A 20,804-nucleotide genomic window follows, 5' to 3' on the forward strand; every position below is an offset into this window, starting at 1 on the left:
AGTGTTAGCAAGCTAAGTGAAGAGTATTCACACGGAATCCCTCGGTTGTTCAGATATTTAGTTCGGGGGGCGGTGGATGGAAATTGCACCCACCAGCTCTTTTGTTCTAGGAGAAATCTCCTAAAAATCCCTTACACCCCCAGCACAAATTGTGAGACCAGGAAGTCAGTCTCCTTCCAGGTGTCTTTCAAGAACTGCTGCTTCTGGGCTGTCTTTTGTGTCCCTTTCTTGAAGCATCATTAGAATTCCTGGTACAGTCCTTTTCATGAGGCTCTGAAACTGCCCTACCTTGTAGAAGATAGTGTTTGGCCTCCGCCTCATGTCAGAGCTTTTGGGCAAGCAGGAAAGGAAATCAGTTATCTATTGAGGATAAGGATGAATGATTATTGTTAATTATATAAGTAACCAACAACATCAGAAAGGAGAAAAGTCAAATCCTTTTTTTGGATATAATATACAAATGTTACATAAGGATTATATCAGTTTCCCTTTAGGGTAGTCACATATATGATACACGAGTGCTTTTCTATAAAGTATATAATCTCTGAAATATATTAAATTAATAACATTTTTACCAGAATGTAACAACCAATAAAGTTGAAACTTGTCTGATTTCACAGTTACTATTGAGCTAATTATGAAAGATTGGATATACCAAAAAAAGAAAGATTTTTTCTAGTAGTGGTTCCTTTGTAAGGTAAGAAAATTTAATTTAAAAGGACATCCTGGGGGAGGAGTCAAGATGGTGGAGAAGTAGCAAGCTGAGACTACTTCAGCTAGCCGGAGATCAGCTAGATAGCTTATCTAAAGATTGCAAACACCTGAAAATCCATCGGCAGATTGAAGAGAAGAACAGCAATTCTAGAAACAGAAAAACAACCACTTTCTGAAAGGTAGGACGGTGGAGAAGTGAATCCAAAGCGATGGGAAGATAGACCCCGGGGGGAGGGGCCAACTCCTGGCAAGCTGCGGAGCAGCGGCGCACAAAATCAGGACTTTTAAAAGTCTGTTCCACTGAGGGACATTGCTCCAGAGGCTAAACCGGAGCGAAGACCACGCGGGGTCAGCGTGGCCTCAGGTCCCGCAGGGTCACAGAAGGATCAGGGGTGTCTGAGTGTCGCAGAGCTTGTGGGTATTGGAACGGGAAAGCCGGCTACAGAGAGCCGACAGTAAGCTCACAGCTCGGGGTTACCTTGAACCGGTCGCAGGCTCGGTGAGCTCGGAGCGCGGCCGGAGGTCAGGCAGACGGGAGTAACTGGGCGCTGTTCTCTGAGGGCGCACTGAAGAGTGGGGCCCTGGGCTCTCGGCTCCTCCGGGCGGGAGACAAGGAGGCCGCCATTTGTATTCCCGTCCTCCGGAACTCTACGGAAAGCGCTCAGGGAACAAAAGCTCCTGAAAGCAAAGCCGAGCGGATTACTCACCCCGGCCCCTGGTAAGGGCGGTGCAATTCCGGCTGGGGCAAAGACACTTGAGAATCACTACAACAGGCCCCTCCCCCAGAAGATCAACAAGAAATCCAGCCGAGACCAAGTTCACCTACCAAGGAGTGCGGTTTCAATACCAAGGAGAGCAGCAGAATTACAGAGGAGCAGAAAGCAAAGCACGGAACTCATGGCTTTTCCCCTGTGATTTTTTTTAGTCTTGCAGTTAATTTAATTTTTTCTTTTTCATTTTTTGTTTTTTTTTTCTCGCCTTCTGGTAAAATTTTTTTTTAAACTTTTTTCTTTTTTAATGATTTTTAACTAGTTTATCTAATATATATATTTTTTCTTTTTTATATTTTTCTTATTTGTTTTCTTTTTTTTTAAATTCTTTTCTTTTTTCTTTTTTTTTTTTCTTCCTTTTTGAACCTCTTTTTATCCCCTTTCTCCCCACTCACGATTTGGGATCTCTTCTAATTTGGTTAAAGCATATTTTCCTGGGGTTGTTGCCACCCTTTTAGTATTTTCCTTGCTCCTTCATATACTCTTATCTGGACAAAATGACAAGACGGAAAAATTCACCACAAAAAAAAGAACAAGAGGCAGTACCGAAGGCTAGGGACCTAATCAATACAGACATTGGTAATATGTCAGATCTAGAGTTCAGAATGACAATTCTCAAGGTTCTAGCCGGGCTCGAAAAAGGCATGGAAGATATGAGAGAAACCCTCTCGAGAGATATAAAAGCCCTTTCTGGAGAAATAAAAGAACTAAAATCTAACCAAGTTGAAATCAAAAAAGCTATTAATGAGGTGCAATCAAAAATGGAGGCTCTCACTGCTAGGATAAATGAGGCAGAAGAAAGAATTAGTGATATAGAAGATCAAATGACAGAGAATAAAGAAGCTGAGCAAAAGAGGGACAAACAGCTACTGGACCACGAGGGGAGAATTTGAGAGATAAGTGACACCATAAGACGAAACAACATTAGAATAATTGGGATTCCAGAAGAAGAGGAAAGAGAGAGGGGAGCAGAAGGTATACTGGAGAGAATTATTGGGGAGAATTTCCCCAATATGGCAAAGGGAACGAGCATCAAAATTCAGGAGGTTTAGAGAACGCCCCTCAAAATCAATAAGAATAGGCCCACACCCCGTCACCTAATAGTAAAATTTACAAGTCTCAGTGACAAAGAGAAAATCCTGAAAGCAGCCCGGGAAAAGAAGTCTGTAACATACAATGGTAAAAATATTAGATTGGCAGCTGACTTATCCACAGAGACCTGGCAGGCCAGAAAGAGCTGGCATGATATTTTCAGAGCACTAAACGAGAAAAACATGCAGCCAAGAATACTATATCCAGCTAGGCTATCATTGAAAATAGAAGCAGAGATTAAAAGCTTCCAGGACAAACAAAAACTGAAGGAATTTGCAAACACCAAACCAGCTCTACAGGAAATATTGAAAGGGGTCCTCTAAGCAAAGAGAGAGACTACAAGTGGTAGATCAGAAAGGAACAGAGACCATGTACAGTAAAAGTCACCTTACAGGCAATACAATGGCACTAAATTCATATCTCTCAATAGTTACCCTGAATGTGAATGGGCTAAATGCCTCTGTCAAAAGACACAGGGTATCAGAATGGATAAAAAAACAAAACCCATCTATATGTTGCCTCCAAGAAACTCATTTTAAGCCCGAAGACACCTCCAGATTTAAAGTGAGGGGGTGGAAAAGAATTTACCATGCTAATGGACATCAGAAGAAAGCAGGAGTGGCAATCCTTATATCAGATCAATTAGATTTTAAGCCAAAGACTAAAATAAGAGATGAGGAAGGACACTATATCATACTCAAAGGTTCTGTCCAACAAGAAGATTTAACAATTTTAAATATCTATGCCCCCAACGTGGGAGCAGCCAACTATATAAACCAATTAATAACAAAATCAAAGAAACACATCAACAATAATACAATAATAGTAGGGGACTTTAACACTCCCCTCACTGAAATGGACAGATCATCCAAGCAAAAGATCAGCAAGGAAATAAAGGCCTTAAACGACACACTGGACCAGATGGACATCATAGATATATTCAGAACATTTCATCCCAAAGCAACAGAATACACATTCTTCTCTAGTGCACATGGAACATTCTCCAGAATAGATCACATCCTCGGTCCTAAATCAGGACTCAACCAGTATCAAAAGATTGGGATCATTCCCTGCATATTTTCAGACCACAATGCTCTAAAGCTAGAACTCAACTACAAAAGGAAGTTTGGAAAGAACCCAAATACATGGAGACTAAACAGCATCCTTCTAAAGAATAAATGTGTCAACCGGGAAATTAAAGAAGAATTGAAAAAAATCATGGAAACAAATGATAATGAAAATACAACGGTTCAAAATCTGTGGGACACAACAAAGGCAGTCCTGAGAGGAAAATATATAGCGGTACAAGCCTTTCTCAAGAAACAAGAAAGGTCTCAGGTACACAACCTAACCCTACACCTAAAGGAGCTGGAGAAAGAACAAGAAAGAAACCCTAAGCCCAGCAGGAGAAGAGAAATCATAAAGATCAGAGCAGAAATCAATGAAATAGAAACCAAAAAAACAATAGAACAAATCAACGAAACTAGGAGCTGGTTCTTTGAAAGAATTAATAAAATCGATAAACCCCTGGCCCGACTTATCAAAAAGAAAAGAGAAAGGACCCAAATAAATAAAATCATGAATGAAAGAGGAGAGATCACAACTAACACCAAAGAAATACAAACTATTATAAGAACATACTATGAGCAACTCTACACCAATAAATTTGACAATCTGGAAGAAATGGATGCATTCCTAGAAACATATAAACTACCACAACTGAACCAGGAAGAAATAGAAAGCCTAAACAGACCCATAACCAGTAAGGAGATTGAAACAGTCATTAAAAATCTCCAAACAAACAAAAGCCCAGGGCCAGACGGCTTCCCGGGGGAATTCTACCAAACATTTAAAGAAGAACTAATTCCTATTCTCCTGAAACTGTTCCAAAATAGAAATGGAAGGAAAACGTCCAAACTCTTTTTATGAGGCCAGCATCACCTTGATCCCCAAACCAGACAAGGATCCCAACAAAAAAGAGAGCTATAGACCAATATCCTTGATAAACACAGATGCGAAAATACTCAACAAAATACTAGCCAATAGGATTCAACAGTACATTAAAAGGATTATTCACCACAACCAAGTGGGACTTATTCCAGGGCTGCAAGGTTGGTTCAACATCCGCAAATCAGTCAATGTGATACAACACATCAATAAAAGAAAGAACAAGAACCATATGATACTCTCAATAGATGCTGAAAAAGCATTTGACAAAGTACAGCATCCCTTCCTGATCAAAACTCTTCAAAATGTAGGGATAGAGGGCACATACCTCCATATCATCAAAGCCATCTACGAAAAACCCACCGCAAATATCATTCTCAATGGAGAAAAACTAAAAGCTTTTCTGCTAAGGTCAGGAACACGGCAGGGATGTCCATTATCACTACTGCTATTCAACATAGTACTAGAGGTCCTAGCCTCAGCAATCAGACAACAAAAGGAAATTAAAGGCATCCAAATCGGCAAAGAAGAAGTCAAATTATCACTCTTCGCAGATGATATGATACTATATGTGGAAAACCCAAAAGACTCCACTCCAAAACTGCTAGAACTTATACAGGATTCAGTAAAGTGTCAGGATATAAAATCAATGCACAGAAATCAGTTGCATTTCTCTACACCAACAGCAAGACAGAAGAAAGAGAAATTAAGGAGTCAATCCCATTTACAATTGCACCCAAAACCATAAGATACCTAGGAATAAACCTAACCAAAGAGGCACAGAATCTATACTCAGAAAACTATAAAGTACTCATGAAAGAAATTGAGGAAGACACAAAGAAATGGAAAAATGTTCCATGCTCCTGGATTGGAAGAATAAATATTGTGAAAATGTCTATGCTACCTAAAGCAATCTACACATTTAATGCAATTCCTATCAAAGTACCATCCATCTTTTTCAAAGAAATGGAACAAATAATTCTAAAATTTATATGGAACCAGAAAAGATCTCGAATAGCCAAAGGGATATTGAAAAAGAAAGCCAACGTTGGTGGCATCACAATTCCGGACTTCAAGCTCTATTACAAAGCTGTCATCATCAAGACAGCATGGTACTGGCACAAAAACAGACCCATAGATCAATGGAACAGAATAGAGAGCCCAGAAATAGACCCTCAACTCTACGGTCAACTAATCTTCGACAAAACAGGAAAGAATGTCCAATGGAAAAAAGACAGCCTCTTCAATAAATGGTGCTGGGAAAATTGGACAGCCACATGCAGAAAAATGAAATTGGACCATTTCCTTACACCACACACAAAAATAGACTCAAAATGGATGAAGGACCTCAATGTGCAAAAGGAATCCATCAAAATCCTTGAGGAGAACACAGGCAGCAACCTCTTCGACCTCAGCCGCAGCAACATCTTCCTAGGAGCAACGCCAAAGACAAGGGACGCAAGGGCAAAAATGAACTATTGGGATTTCATCAAGATCAAAATCTTTTGCACAGCAAAGGAAACAGTTAACAAAATCAAAAGACAACTGACAGAATGGGAGAAGATATTTGCAAACGACATATCAGATAAAGGACTAGTGTCCAGAATCTATAAAGAACTTAGCAAACTCAACACCCAAAGAACAAATAATCCAATCAAGAAATGCGCAGAGGATATGAACAGACATTTGTGCAAAGAAGACATCCAGATGGCCAACAGACACATGAAAAAGTGCTCCATATCACTTGGCATCAGGGAAATACAAATCAAAACCACAATGAGTTCATGACCTGAGCCGAAGGCAGCGGCTTAAGCCACTGAGCCACCCAGGCGCCCCCAAAACCACAATGAGATATCACCTCACCCAGTCAGAATGGCTAAAATAAACAAGTCAGGAAATGACAGATGCTGGCGAGGATGCGGAGAAAGGGGAACCCTCCTACACTGTTGGTGGGAATGCAAGCTGGTGCAGCCAATCTGGAAAACAGCATGGAGGTTCCTCAGAATGTTGAAAATAGAACTGCCCTATGACCCAGCAATTGCACTATTGGGTATTTACCCTAAAGATACAAACGTAGTGATCCAAAGGGGCACGTGCACCCAAATGTTTATAGCAGCAATGTCCACAATAGCCAAACTATGGAAAGAACCTAGATGTCCATCAACAGATGAATGGATCAAGAAGATGTGGTATATATACACAATGGAATACTATGCAGCCATCAAAAGAAATGAAATCTTGCCATTTGCAACAACATGGATGGAACTAGAGCGTATCATGCTTAGCGAAATAAGTCAAGCAGAGAAAGACAACTATCATATGATCTCCTTGATATGAGGAAGTGGTGATGCAACATGGGGGCTTAAGTGGGTAGGAGAAGAATAAATGAAAGAAGATGGGATTGGGAGGGAGACAAACCATAAGTGACCCTTAATCTCACAAAACAAACTGAGGGTTGCTGGGGGGAGGGGGGTTGGGAGAAGGGGGTGGGATTATGGACATTGGGGAGGGTATGTGCTTTGGTGAGTGCTGTGAAGTGTGTAAACCTGGTGATTCACAGACCTGTACCCCTGGGGATAAAAATATATGTTTATAAAAAATAAAAAATTAATAATAATAACAAAAGAAATTGTCCAATGTGCTGGAAAGACACGATTATGAACATGATCTAGTTTTTGCCATAAAGGGATTTACAGATAACTTGGGGTGACAGACCTGAAATTACTGATAGAGCTGATCATAAAAATAGTAGAGGTTTTTACAAAGTGATATGATGAAAACTAAATGGGAAGCAAAAAAATTGCTTCTGCTCAGAGAGATATAGACAGAAAGTGCACCAGGTGGTAATATTTAAATTGGACGCTGCAGGATGAATAGAAGTTTTCCTTATAGAATTACTTAAGGGGGAGAGGTAGCATCAACCACATAAAAAAGATGCAGAGACAAAAAAGTGTGTGGTGTGTTGGAAGGGTATGTGTAATAGTCAAAGAAGAACCTGACTAAATTTCCTGAAATATACATTACAAAAAGAAGTTAAAGCAGCTACTGTGACTTCCCAGTACAGCAAATTGCTTAAAAATCTGTTGCTAAAATAAACGATACACATTTGTAAAAGTATATCATATCACCACTTAAAATTCTAGAGTTAACACATACTACTAATATTACAAGAATATTGAGTATCATATGAAACTGTTATTATTTTAAGTCAAAAGATTTAGGTCATTTTAATGAGAAGATAATTTCAGTGAGGGTAAAATGAAATCCCAAATGCTATGGATTTGTGTGTTTTATATGCCTTATTACTTTGAGAAATTCACTGAATAAAAGTTTTTTCTTCACTGATATTTTTAGAGGCAGTTAACCCTATCTGTTGGCCCTTGAAACAAGAAGATGAGTTTTTACAGTGAAAAAAAAAATGCACTAAGAGATATAAAAGCCTAATATATTGCTGACAAGCTTAATATCCTTAAAATTTTTTAAAATTACAGTTTTAAATTTGGATTCTTTAGTATATGCAGCAGATATCCACTTGTGCTCGCCTAAGCCCAAAGTGGTCATTTATAATAAGGGTACTCTGGTATGTTGAGAATCCGAGGAGATTTGAACAATCACTGCTCAGGATGAGTAAAAGCAAGGTAATGACTAAGAGTTCTGTGCTGTCTCAGTTCCAGTTGGCCCCCAGAAAGCCAAATGGCTAAGCCAGCCCACCAGGGCCTTAAAACACGGCAGCCGGGGCCTACTGCCCACTCGGCATACACTCCTGAAAATATACGGGAATGATTCTTCCTTCAGATACATATTCTGAAGAATCAAACATTTTGTTCTATACACAGGCAAATGAGTCTAAGGGTCTTACATACTCTAGTTCACTGAATGTATACAAGGTCTTTACCGTAGCACTTGGCTATAATGTAAAAGGTATGCAAAAACAGCACAGGCTGAGACATTTTCTTTATGTTTTGTTTGCGCAAATGTCTGACATACTGTTTGTCAGAAACAAAATGTAAAAGTTTCCAGAGAGCTGCCATCAGTGGCTATAAAAAGATTAGCAGGAGCATTGTATTAAATGTTAACTCTTAGCCAGCTAAAGAGAATGGCAAATGAGAATGATGTTTCAGGCTAGATTCTCCGGAGGATTTAGTGAGAGTCGCCTCTCTGGAGAAATCACAAAGCCCCTGTTTGAATGTTAATGTAGGCTTTCTCTTTGGTTGGGTAGCAGGAGGAAAGAGATTTGAGTCACTGAGGTTAGTGGTGCTTCCAGATTTCACTCTTCTGGCCAGGGAGGTACAGGGACAGAGATGAACTTGTAGGAGCTGAGGAGACAATCCAAAGTCACATGTGGGAAGCTGGCCTGAAGCGCTAAGGTAGGTATCAGCATAAGAGAGTAAGATTAAAAGTCTAGTGTTTCCCCAGGGCTCTGGGGAGCCCAGAGGAGAGAGAACATTGTACTTCCTGATGCAGGCTGATAGTAGCTAATAACAAGTGACTTTGATTATGGGCCCGTTACCTCACCGAATATCCTCTTGCTTTATTTCACTTAATATTCAAAATCTCCTAATAAGATCCTTTCACTCAACTTGCAGTTGAACACATTCAGGCCGAGAGAAATTAAGCAGCTTGCTCAAGTAAGCAGGAGAATCCGAATTTGAATGTGGTCTGAGGGGTCTGGTCCATGCCGCCATGTCACCAGATAGCCTCTCCTGAGTAAGAGAGCAGCAGATGTTCTGTATTAGCTTATACCTTTGAAGCTGTTTGCAGAAAAAGGAGCAAGCCACTGACAGGTGGCCTCACAGAAAACCCCAGCTTTCCGACTGCATGAATTTACTCTGATACTCCCTATAAACAGATGTCAGCATAAAGACTAGAAGAGCAAAACCAGTCCCTTCCTTGGTAAAGGTTTACCCAGGAGCATACTAAGTGATGACAGTTTCTCAGGCAGCACCGTACCTTAGTAGAGCACTGATTTGTACCACGTTAGAGACGTGGCAACTTTACCGGGGTTATGAATTTGATTCCTTTTAGATGGTTGGCAGCTTAGCAGGACATGTTTGCCAAAACCACCGAGGCTTTCCTTGCAATTAGAAGAAAGAGCACCCAGCCATTTTGCAAGTGGGAATGTTTCCCATTTGTATACCATCTAAAAAGAGATTAAAGCTATTTGTTCTTATTTCTCCTTTTATATAATAGCCTTAGTAAGGATACTTATTCTGAGCATATGTGACAAAATCATTAATTGAAATTAAGTAAGTTAAGTTATAAATTTATATAATTTATATATTATAACCTGAAACAAATATATAATATAAATAATTTTGAGTTAAAACTTATAAATTTATTGATAATGGAAGGTAATTAAAGGTAATCAACTGTGTTGAAGTGTGATTTCTCACATTGCATGTATATTTTCTTCTTTGGGGCATTTTTTGTTTCCTAACTTGTATTCTGGTAACTTATATATGTCCCCCACTATATTTTTGGCACCATTACTGAGGAGTATAACTTCATTGTAGGCCCAGCATTTGTATCTCAGTGGTATTTTCCCCAGTTATGTTGAGTTACTTTTTTGTATCTCAAGCACAGCACTTTTAAAGCATTTAGGAGGTAATTATTTTATGCGTCTGAATTTCCCCAGCATAGCAATGCCTTCTGTTGCTTGTTTCTATTTTAGAGCTTTGTAAATTTGTGTTAGAGCAGGGTTTTCTAGACCAGACACTGTGTACCACCCCCACAATTTTTGCCAAATAGATCACCTGTACCTTCTATCTAATTTATATTTTCCTTAAGTAAATTCAGGACTTTTATCTAAAATTTATTTCTGAAGGAACTATGTAACTATTGCACATGGGAAACCAGAACCACTTATCTTAAGTAAGATGTGGAAAATTTATGCACTGCAAACAGACTCTGGCTTTATAGTCTTATCTGCCCGTAAGTGAAATAAGGAGGAGAGAGAGAGAAAGTAGCTGTTACTGGGAAAGCATTAAATACATACTGGCACCAATCAGAGACTTTATCCTTGATGTAATAAAATTAATTACAAAGAAGTTTTAGAGGAAATAATTTTCTTACAGTCTAATGTTGTCATTACTTAATGCCACTTTGTTTAAGACCTTAGTCATCTCACTTACAGCCATAGACCACTTTGGGAACATTTCTTATAATATGACCCCCAAACAAAACTCACGTCAGAATTAATTCCTCATTGTTTGCTTTTTGACAAGTTAATTCCTTTAAGCCTTGATTCCTCCATGTGAAAAAGGGATAATATATTCATATTTCAAGATCAACTTTGAGAATTATATGAGGTATTGTTCACATTTTGTCTAGTCCTGTGCCTGGAGTTTATTAAAATACATGAATACCTTGGGGTGCCTGAGTGGCTCAATCAGTTAAGGGTCCAACTCTTGATTTTGGTCCAGATGATGATCTCAGGATCATGAGATCAAGCCCTGAATTGGGATCCATGCTGAGTGTAGAGCCTATTTAAGATTTTCTCCCTCCCTCTCTCTGCCCCTTCCTGTCACACTCAACATGCTTTCTCTCTCTAAAAAAAACAAACAAAAACAAATCATGAATACCAACTGTGTGCCAAGCATACACCTCTGGGGTTTCAGGATCTAGAAGAGCACATGACAGAGAAGGGCTCTGCTTTCATGGAACCTAACATTCTGTTGAGGGAAAAATCAACAATGAACAACTCAACAAAAGAGCAAGGTTATTTGAGGTAATATTGATAAAAGCTCTGAAGTAAATATAATGAAACACTATGAAAGAAAGTGACTGGTGTTCAGGGAATACTAATTTCCTTCCTAATTCTCAACCCTATATGGTTGGAATTCCATATATGCAGAAAAAGATGAAGGCTATTGAGAATATGCTTGTCAACTGAGACAAGCAAAGGGCCTAAGACCAAGAGGGAATAATAATGGCAGTTTAAAACATAATTAAATACATGGTCCAAATTTCAAACGTCTGTACTGCTCTAACATTTACCTTCTTAAATTATATTCTATAGAACATATGATCCTCTCTTTGAAACAGAGAACATTTCATTGTTCATATCATGGAAATGAAATGTAGTTGGTGCTTTATCACCTACTTTTGTCATGGTTGTGCTTTTAAAAGAACACAACAACTTCAGAACTTACTGTATTATGTGTGATGAGTTTGATTTTAGGAAAGTTAAGAACATTCTGCCACATAGTTCAGGCCCCTAAATATACTTTCACCCAGCAAATTCTGTGTTGGGCAGGGCTCGAAAGTCCATGAGCTGATGAAGACAGAATGGGAATAATTAAGTTTGTACCTAAATCAAAGGATGAATTTTTATGGAGAGAACCAGTTCTGAGATTTCTGAGATCTATTATCTGTCCTGTGAATGATAAATGAACACATTTGAGGCATTGCAGATTAACTTTGGAGAGCCAGGAAAAAAGTTACCTCTTTTCCCATTCCTTCATCTCTTTGCCACTCTAGTCATTTGCAATGATTTTGAATCCTGTTGCTCTTACTGGACTTGTTAACATCCTTCTGATGTCTAAATGGCTTAATTGCTGGAATTAAGATTTTGAAGAATCAATTACGAGTATCTAGTTGGAGGCAGTAGACCCAATTAGGAAGTACCAAGAAGGCTCTGCTCCCTTCATCTCAGTCCTAATTGAATTCTACTTTTTCCTCTCCAGTAACAATAAATCTTTTGATCTCTGCGAAAGAAGCAAAGATCAAGCAGATCCTCAGAATGAATCACCTCCTTCCCCCACTTCTTCAAAGATCTAGTTAAATTTGAGTTGCACTTATTTTTTTTAAGTGTTTTCCAATGCAGTTACCAGGCACAAAAGAAAATTACTTCCTTTATTATCATAACTGAGAAACACTATTTCTTTTTTCTTCCAGTATTTTTATGTTACATTTTAAATCAATGAATTTCATGTAAATTTAACTTTTTTCTCTGCTACTTCACAGTAAGAGGCTTTCACAGTAATACCACAAATAGTTGCTTTTTATTTTCCTGTGTAAGAACCCCTACCTCTAAAACAAGTCGTTCAGGGCTGTTCATAATTTACTTTAGAAACGTAATGATTTTTATTTCCCAGAACAGCAATTAAGAATGTTTAACAAACTAGATGATGTAGTGGAAAAAGCCATGATCTACTTCTGACCCCAGTATTTACTATTTGTCTTTCAGCAAGTGAAATCTGTGAATTCTGAATCCCAAGTTGCATTTCTATAGAACAATATTTTATCCATCGTGCTTTTTTAAAAAAGATTTTATTCATTTATTTATTTTACAGAAAGAGAGAGTACACATAAGCAGGGGGGAGCAGCAAGCAGAAGGAGAGGGAGAAGCAGACTCCCTTGCCCAGCAGGACCCTGGGATGATGACCTGAGCCAGAGGCAGACGCTTAACTGACTGAGACACCCAGTAGCCCCCCTCTTTGTGCTATTTGGAGGGAGAATCAAATGTGGAAATACAAATGTGCTGCTTTTAAACTGCCAAGACCTCTACAAGTAAGTTTTATTTTACCACAGTGCTAGAAGAAAAACATGCTATGGCTCATAAAGCACAACAGTGGTTAATCTCATTTTTTAGTGCTTACTTTATGGAGCTACTTGCATTCATTTGAATGCATTCAAATGTTATCTCGAGAGCTTGAAATGCGCTGTATCAGTTCTTCTCTAAACAAATCCAGGAGATGAGTGCTGAGATTCCAAATGTAGCAGGAAGGAGCAGTTCGGATCCACTTTTCTATTAGTCTTGACATATGTATCAAGGTACTGCTTTAAAGATTTCATGAAAATTTACTTCTAGCAATAAGGACACAAATAATACACTATCTGTAAGATCAGTTCAGGGCCAAAACTGTATTAACATTTTGAAATCAACCTGCTCACATTACCGACTCCTTTCATTCATTGTCTCTTCCTTCAAACCTACCATGCAGGAAAACCTCTGACACACAAAGCCTCTGGGGATTTGTTTTTTGTGGCTATGTCATCTAGAGAGCTCTCCACAATCTTGATTAGTTTGGGGATTTCAGGTGCATAGCAAATTAGAGAGCCTTACAAGGCTGGAATTGTGTTGAATTTTATTTGGTGAAGTAAGGTGAAACTAAGTAGAGCTCAGTGAAGAAAAGATTTCAGAAGACAGAGCCTAATAGTTAAGAAAATACTGTGATGGTTAATTTTATATGTTAACTTGGCTATGCTACGGTGCCCAATAGTTTGATGAAACACGAGTCTAGATGTTGCTGGGAATGTATTTTTTTAGATGTTATTAACATTTTAATTAGTAGACTTTGAGTAAAGCAGATTACATTCTTTCGTGTGGGTGGGTCTCATCTAATCAGTTGAAGGCTTTCAGAGCAAAGACCGTTTCCCATAGAAGAAGGAATTCAGCCTCAAGACTGCAACACAGGAAGCTTGCCTGAATTTCTCATTTGCCTGAAAGCCTGTGGAATTTGGGCTCAAGACTGTAACATCAACTCTTACCTGAATTTCTAGCCTGCCAGGTTGCCCTACAGACTTCAGACTTGCCAGCCTCCATAACTGTGTGAGCCCATTTCCTTTTCTCCCCCAGATTTTATTTATTTATTTATTTATGGTGTGCACAAGCAGGGGGAGGGACAGAGGGAGAGGAAGAGAGAGAATCTCAAGCAGACTCACCACTGAGCATGGAGCCCAATATGGGGCTCAATCTCATGACCCTGAGAACATGACCTGTGCTGAAATCAAGAGTTGGACTCTTAACTGACTGAGCCAGGCACCGTGAGCCAATTTCTTACAATAAAGTGTATGCTTGTTTTCTTTCTCTCTTACCCTCCCCCAAATGAAAGGGGGATAGTAGATAACAGTGTAAATTCATTCATTGTGTAGTCTTTTCAATCCTCACCTACTTCTAGTTTTCCAACATTTACTTCTTCCATCCAAACTAAGTATATAACTTGAAATTCTGCAGGAACAGAATTCTATGTTCAAGATAACAAGTTTCTAAATAAAAGTTGTTTTTTTTTTCCTTCCAAATTCTAATCTTATCTTAAGGATAACACTTTCTGAAATTATAGCCCTTTACAGATTTCCTTAATATCCATGCATGTGCTTTGGAAAGAAATCTAAAATTTGCTATCTATGAAGAAATACTAGAGTGATAATTCATGTTCATTCTGGGAGGCCTAAGGCACCACTTTTTTTTTTTTTTAAGAAAATGACATAAAAAAGAACTATCATTTAGGAGATTGGCACACAGTTGTTTGAAAAGATTAAGAGGAATGATCACTGTGGATGTAGTCTGCATTTTGCACACAAACCAATCAAGAACAAACTGACCCAATTATCTAGCCATAGCTATGCCAATCCCTTTGGGTGCAGAAGCCTGTGTTCTAATGAGACAGACAAATCTGAAACATACTACACATTTATACCAATATTTTCAGGTCCACAAAACCTTTTGCTCAGATCCATAAATAAAGTAATAAAACAAAAAGCACCAAAGAGAGAGAGAGAGAGAGAGAATTGAACTGCTTGTTCAAGGCTATAGGAATGACCAGAGCAGGGCTTCACTGGTTTACTTAAAATTTCCCACTGCATCAGCCCCGTTGTTGGTACCTCTGGGAGGCGCTGTGGAGGACTACCTGAGAACCATTGCGAAGTCAAGTTTGCTAGTTCCTCATTTTCCAAGAACCAATGGATTATATAAGTGTTATCCATTAAAAAGCATTTGAGGGTGGACAGAGAATTGCTGGAAAAAAAATACATATATACATATAGGGTACGTGTTGGGGTTAATGTAGAGCATAAACTCAACCATAATACCTGACTTACTAAAATGTAACACGAAAAAATAATAAAATAAAATAAAATGTAACACAGAGGCCATAGAGGGCGAAGGAAGGTTTCAGAGAAGGGCGAGGGCCTCTGGAATGCTGAAGCCTGTGTGACCACTCTGCTGTTGGAATGCCTCGAGGAGTTGCCTTCCTGAAGCTTTCCTAGCCCAAACAGCCACCCTGTGATCTGAGAGATGCCTTGTCGCTTAAGCTATGTTTAGCAGAACCCCTAGGACACACTTGAGAAACAGTGATAAAGATTTGTGATTATCCTGAAGAACCAATAAAAGCGGAAGCAAAGAAGAGCAAAGGGTCTTTGCCTTTGAGAGTTGACCCTGTTGCCTTCTCCTCACTTTTGCAGCAAAGTCTGAAGTCATCTTTCATCCATGGGTACAGGGATTTCTGACCATTCCTGGCAGGTGCTTCAGTTTCAGAAAATGTAAAGTTAAAAAAAAAAAAAAAAGATGGGCCTTAAAGACTACATGTCACAAACATTACAAGAAAATGATTGCAAAGCTATAGAAATTCCCAAGAGAAAATGCCAACATGATGGAGCAAATCAAGACAGACTTGGTGGGAAAGATGACACTCTATAGGTTGGATTTGGAAGAAGAGGACAAGGAGGGAACCATCTAGTGGTGGCAACAGCATGAGCACAAGTGCTAGAGCAGAAATGACAAGCTGATTTTGGAAAATCTGAGACTTTTCCATATCTTGAAGACCTGATTTCTTTTTGCTTAATATCTTCTTCAACTCATTTCTCTCTTCTTGCATTTTACTTCTCTTCTTCTTGCATTGCATTGCAATCAAGAGGAAACAAGCTCCTTTAAAACTTTCCTGAGAAATCTCCTCAGGTAAATACCCAATCGTATTGCTTGAGAGTTTGACCTTCAGCAAAACACTAGAATACTAGTTAAGTGAAGTTCTTTGCCATTATATAACAAAGATCTCCTTTCTTACGGTTTCCAGTAACATGTTCGTCATTTCCATCTGAGATCTCACCAGAAAGATCTTCAAAATCCATATTTCTAACATTCTGTTTCTGATTATTTATTCTCTAAGAAGATAGAATCTATCACTGAAGCTCTTGCTTTTATTTCTGAACACTTACAGAATCACCTTCAACATCTATTATTTCTACCAATAGTCCCTTCACAGCAAAGTGGGATTTTCCTAGCATGCCCCTCAAAATTCCTCCAGCCTCTACTCCTTACCCAGTTCTAAAGCTGCCTTGACAATTTTAGTTACTTGTCACAACAGCATCCTACTTCTTGGTACCAAAATCAGAGAGGGAAATGAATGAAATGATCTTAAAAAAAATTATTTATTTGAGAGAGAGAGAGAGCCCATGAGTGAGAGAGAGTGTGGGGAGGGGCAGAGGGAGAGGAGAGAATCTCAAGCAAACACCCCACTCAGTGGGGAGCCCCACTCCGGCTGCATGTCAGGATCCTGAGATCATGACCTGAGCTGAAATTAGGAATCATATGCTCAGCCTACTAAGTTACCCAGGCACCCCTGAAATGATCTTTGTTGAAAAAATATAAAATTATATGAATAGGAAAAAGATCTGATTAGTAATCCCAGAAAACATATAGGCATTAAAAAAACAAACAAACAAACAAAAAAACAAAAACCAAAAACGACATGAAACTAAGAGAATAAACTCTAGAATGACCAAAGTTAAAGAATTTAAATAAACTGGAAGAAACAACTGCGAATTACTCAGAATTGGATTAAATTACCCAAAAATGCAGTATAAAGAGAAAAACTTGAAAGAGTTGTTTATATGGGGTGTTCTTTGAAAATAATTGTTTGTAAAATTTTAGTGGATTCTAGTAAAAGATAATAGAAGAATATTGGAACAAAGTAGTCAAAGACATGATAGCTGAGAAATTTTAAAACATATTAATAAAAATTATAGGGAAAATAATAAACTATAATTTATTGATCCAACAATAATTAGTAAAGGGAGAAAAAAGAAACCAGGAGAAATCTTTGATGAATTAAAAGTATAAAATAAGGTGGTCAGCATAACTTGAAGTGCATTGTAATAACAGTAAGTGTGGATAGATTAAATCACTCCATTAAAAATCAGAAACTATCAGTGTTGATATAAAAAAATCATTTATACACTGCTTATAAGGGACACTATTATACACATATGCACATACACACCCCAAAACAGAAAATATAAAAAGGAAAAAAAAGAAATATACTAAGCATATATGAACCAAAAAAGAGTTGGTGAACAGTATTTGTCAGAATGGAATATGAAGTCAAAGCATTAATGTAAAGCAAATAAGCTAGACTTCATGACAAAGCTATAGAGACTATAAATTTGTATATACCTAATAATATAGACATAAACTGTAAAACACCAAAAGCCCTCATCTACAAAAATGCAGAATTACAAAATAAAATTGAAAAGCTCATGTAAAGCATAATGGCAAAATTTAACACCTCTCTCAGAAACTACATATTTGGAGAATATAGAGAGAATTCGAGTAACACATGTGACAGAATTGTGACTTTACATATCCCTGCACTCAAAGGTCAACACAACAGAGGATACACATTCTCCTAAAGCATGCATGCAACATGTTAGATATTTATAAAATTAACTGTACACTCTCAGTCACAAGGAGTCATAGTTATTCAAACCCTATTATCTGATTGCTATGCAATTTAATTAGGAATTAAGTACTACAACTAGTAATTAAAATCCTACAGGTTAGAAAATCTGAAAAAAACAAAAGCTTAAACAATAAATAGGTTAAAAATAATTTACAAGGAAAATCATAAACTGTAAATGGTTTTATCAGCAAACTAAAACATGAAAAATTTGTGAGCTATAGCTAAAGCAGTACTTAGGAGTTATGAATAGTCTTAAATATATTTACTACAAGTAAATGAGCTGGTATTTAATCCAGAAGCTAGATGAAGAAGTCTAATAGAAAGTTGAAGCAAAAGAAGTATAAAAACAAAACACAAATTAAAAACCTAGGAAAAAACATGAATGGAGATGATTTTTAAAATCTATTTCTTTGAAAGCTAATAAATCAGGCAAGCCTCTAGAAAGCTTGATCAAGATAGATGTGTACACACATAAATGTATTATCACAGGATGGAATACTAGACAGAGCAAACCGGGTTATCAATACAGAGGAATCACAAAACATCCTGTAAAAAGAAAAAATTGCTGAACGATAAAAATTTTTGTAGTTTATTTGCTTATTCCTTTAACAATGTTTTGTATGTTTATATGTACAAATCATGTGTATGTGTGTGTGTGTGTGTGTGTGCGCGCGCGCATATGGGTATGTTGTGGATATTTCTGTAATAAAGTTACCCGTAACATTTTCTTAAAAAGTGTGAAGCACTTATGGTTTGTCTCCCTCCCAATCCCATCTTGTTTCATTTATTCTTCTACCCACTTAAGCCTCCATGTTGCATCACCACTTCCTCATATCAGGGAGATCATATGATAGTTGTCTTTCTCTGCTTGACTTATTTCGCTAAGCATGATACGCTCTAGTTCCATCCATGTTGTTGCAAATGGCAAGATTTCATTTCTTTTGATGGCTGCATAGTATTCCATTGTGTATATATACCACATCTTCTTGATCCATTCATCTGTTGATGGACATCTAGGTTCTTTCCACAACAAACTGAGGGTTGCCGGGGGGAGGGGGTTTGGGAGAAGGGGGTGGGATTATGGACATTGGGGAGGGTATGTGATTTGGTGAGTGCTGTGAAGTGTGTAAACCTGGTGATTCACAGACCTGTACCCCTGGGGATAAAAATATATGTTTATAAAAAATAAAAAATTAAAAAAAAAAAAAGTGTGAAGCCTGTGGTGAAATGTTAGCATTTTTTTTATTAAATTATTTTCAGAAAAACAGTATTCATTATTTTTTCACCACACCCAGTGCTCCATGCACTCTGTGCCCTCTATAGTACCCACCACCTGGTACCCCAACCTCCCACCCCCCTGCCACTTCAAACCCCTCAGATTGTTTTTCAGAGTCCATAGTCTCTCATGATTCACCTCCCCTTCCAATTTACCCCAACTCCCTTCTCCTAACACCCCTTGTTCTCCATGATATTTGTTATGCTCCACAAATAAGTGAAACCATATCATAATTGACTCTCTCTGCTTGACTTATTTCACTCAGCATAATCTCTTCGAGTCCCCTCCATGTTGCTACAAAAGTTGGATATTCATCCTTTCTGATGGAGGCATAATACTCCATAGTGTATATGGACCACATCTTCCTTATCCATTCGTCCATTGAAGGGCATCTTGGTTCTTTCCATAGTTTGGCAACCGTGGCCATTGCTGCTATAAAAATTGGGGTACAGATGGCCCTTCTTTTCACGACATCTGTATCTTTGGGGTAAATACCCAGGAGTGCAATTGCAGGGTCATAGGGAAGTTCTATTTTTAATTTCTTGAGGAATCTCCACACTGTTCTCCAAAGAGGCTGTACCAACTTGCATTCCCGCCAACAGTGTAAGAGGGTTCCCCTTTCTCCACATCCCCTCCAACACATGTTGTTTCCTGTTTTGTTAATTTTGTCCATTCTAACTGGTATAAGGTGATATCTCAATGTGGTTTTAATTTGAATCTCCCTGAGGGCTAATGATCATGAACATTTTTTCATGTGTCTGATAGCCATTTGTATGTCTTGATTGGAGAAGTGTCTGTTCATATCTTCTGCCCATTTTTTTGATATGTTTGCCTGTTTCATGTGTGTTGAGTTTGAGGAGTTCATTATAGATCCTGGATATCAACCTTTTGTATTTTTTAATCATTCAAGAAATTAATATATGTGTGCTTGGAGTTTCTTTTTTTCCCCTTTCCTCAATCCCATATAAAAAAAATTATTTATTTGACAGAGCAGTAGTATGCAGAGTAGCAGGCAGAGGGAGGGGGAGAAGTATAAGCTTTCTGCTGAGCAGGGAACATGAAATGGGGCTGGATCCCAGGACCTTGGGATCCTGACCTGAGCCAAAGGCAGCTGCTTAACTGACTGAGCCAGCCAGGTTGCCCCTCCTCAATTCCACTCATTCTTTTCCTTCCACTGAAGTAATCATTACCCTGAAGATGGTGTTGTTTTGTTTTGTTTTTTCTTTCCCAACTAGTTTTATAATTTTACATTTTGGAAAAACTCCCATTTCTACAAAGCAGTTTCTCTTTTTCCATTTTAGGAAACTATAACTTTGACAATTTGGTTTTCTAGTTGCTTCTTTATTTGACAAAGGAATGATACCATTCTTTAAAAGATTAAGCCAACTAAATTAATACTGACATTTAGGCCCAGGACCATAAGGAAACCAATTTTTTCTCGGCGCCAATTATGCTATGGGTAAGTAAAACAAAACAAAACTGGAAAATAAAGTCACCATCCACTATAAAATCTTCAGAGTATTTACTGGCCCATTTGACTAGTGTGGA

The sequence above is a fragment of the Mustela putorius genome, unplaced genomic scaffold, assembly GCF_011764305.1.
Source record: "Mustela putorius furo isolate JIRA1106 unplaced genomic scaffold, ASM1176430v1.1 tig00000721_pilon_pilon_pilon, whole genome shotgun sequence".
Taxonomy (NCBI): domain Eukaryota; kingdom Metazoa; phylum Chordata; class Mammalia; order Carnivora; family Mustelidae; genus Mustela; species Mustela putorius.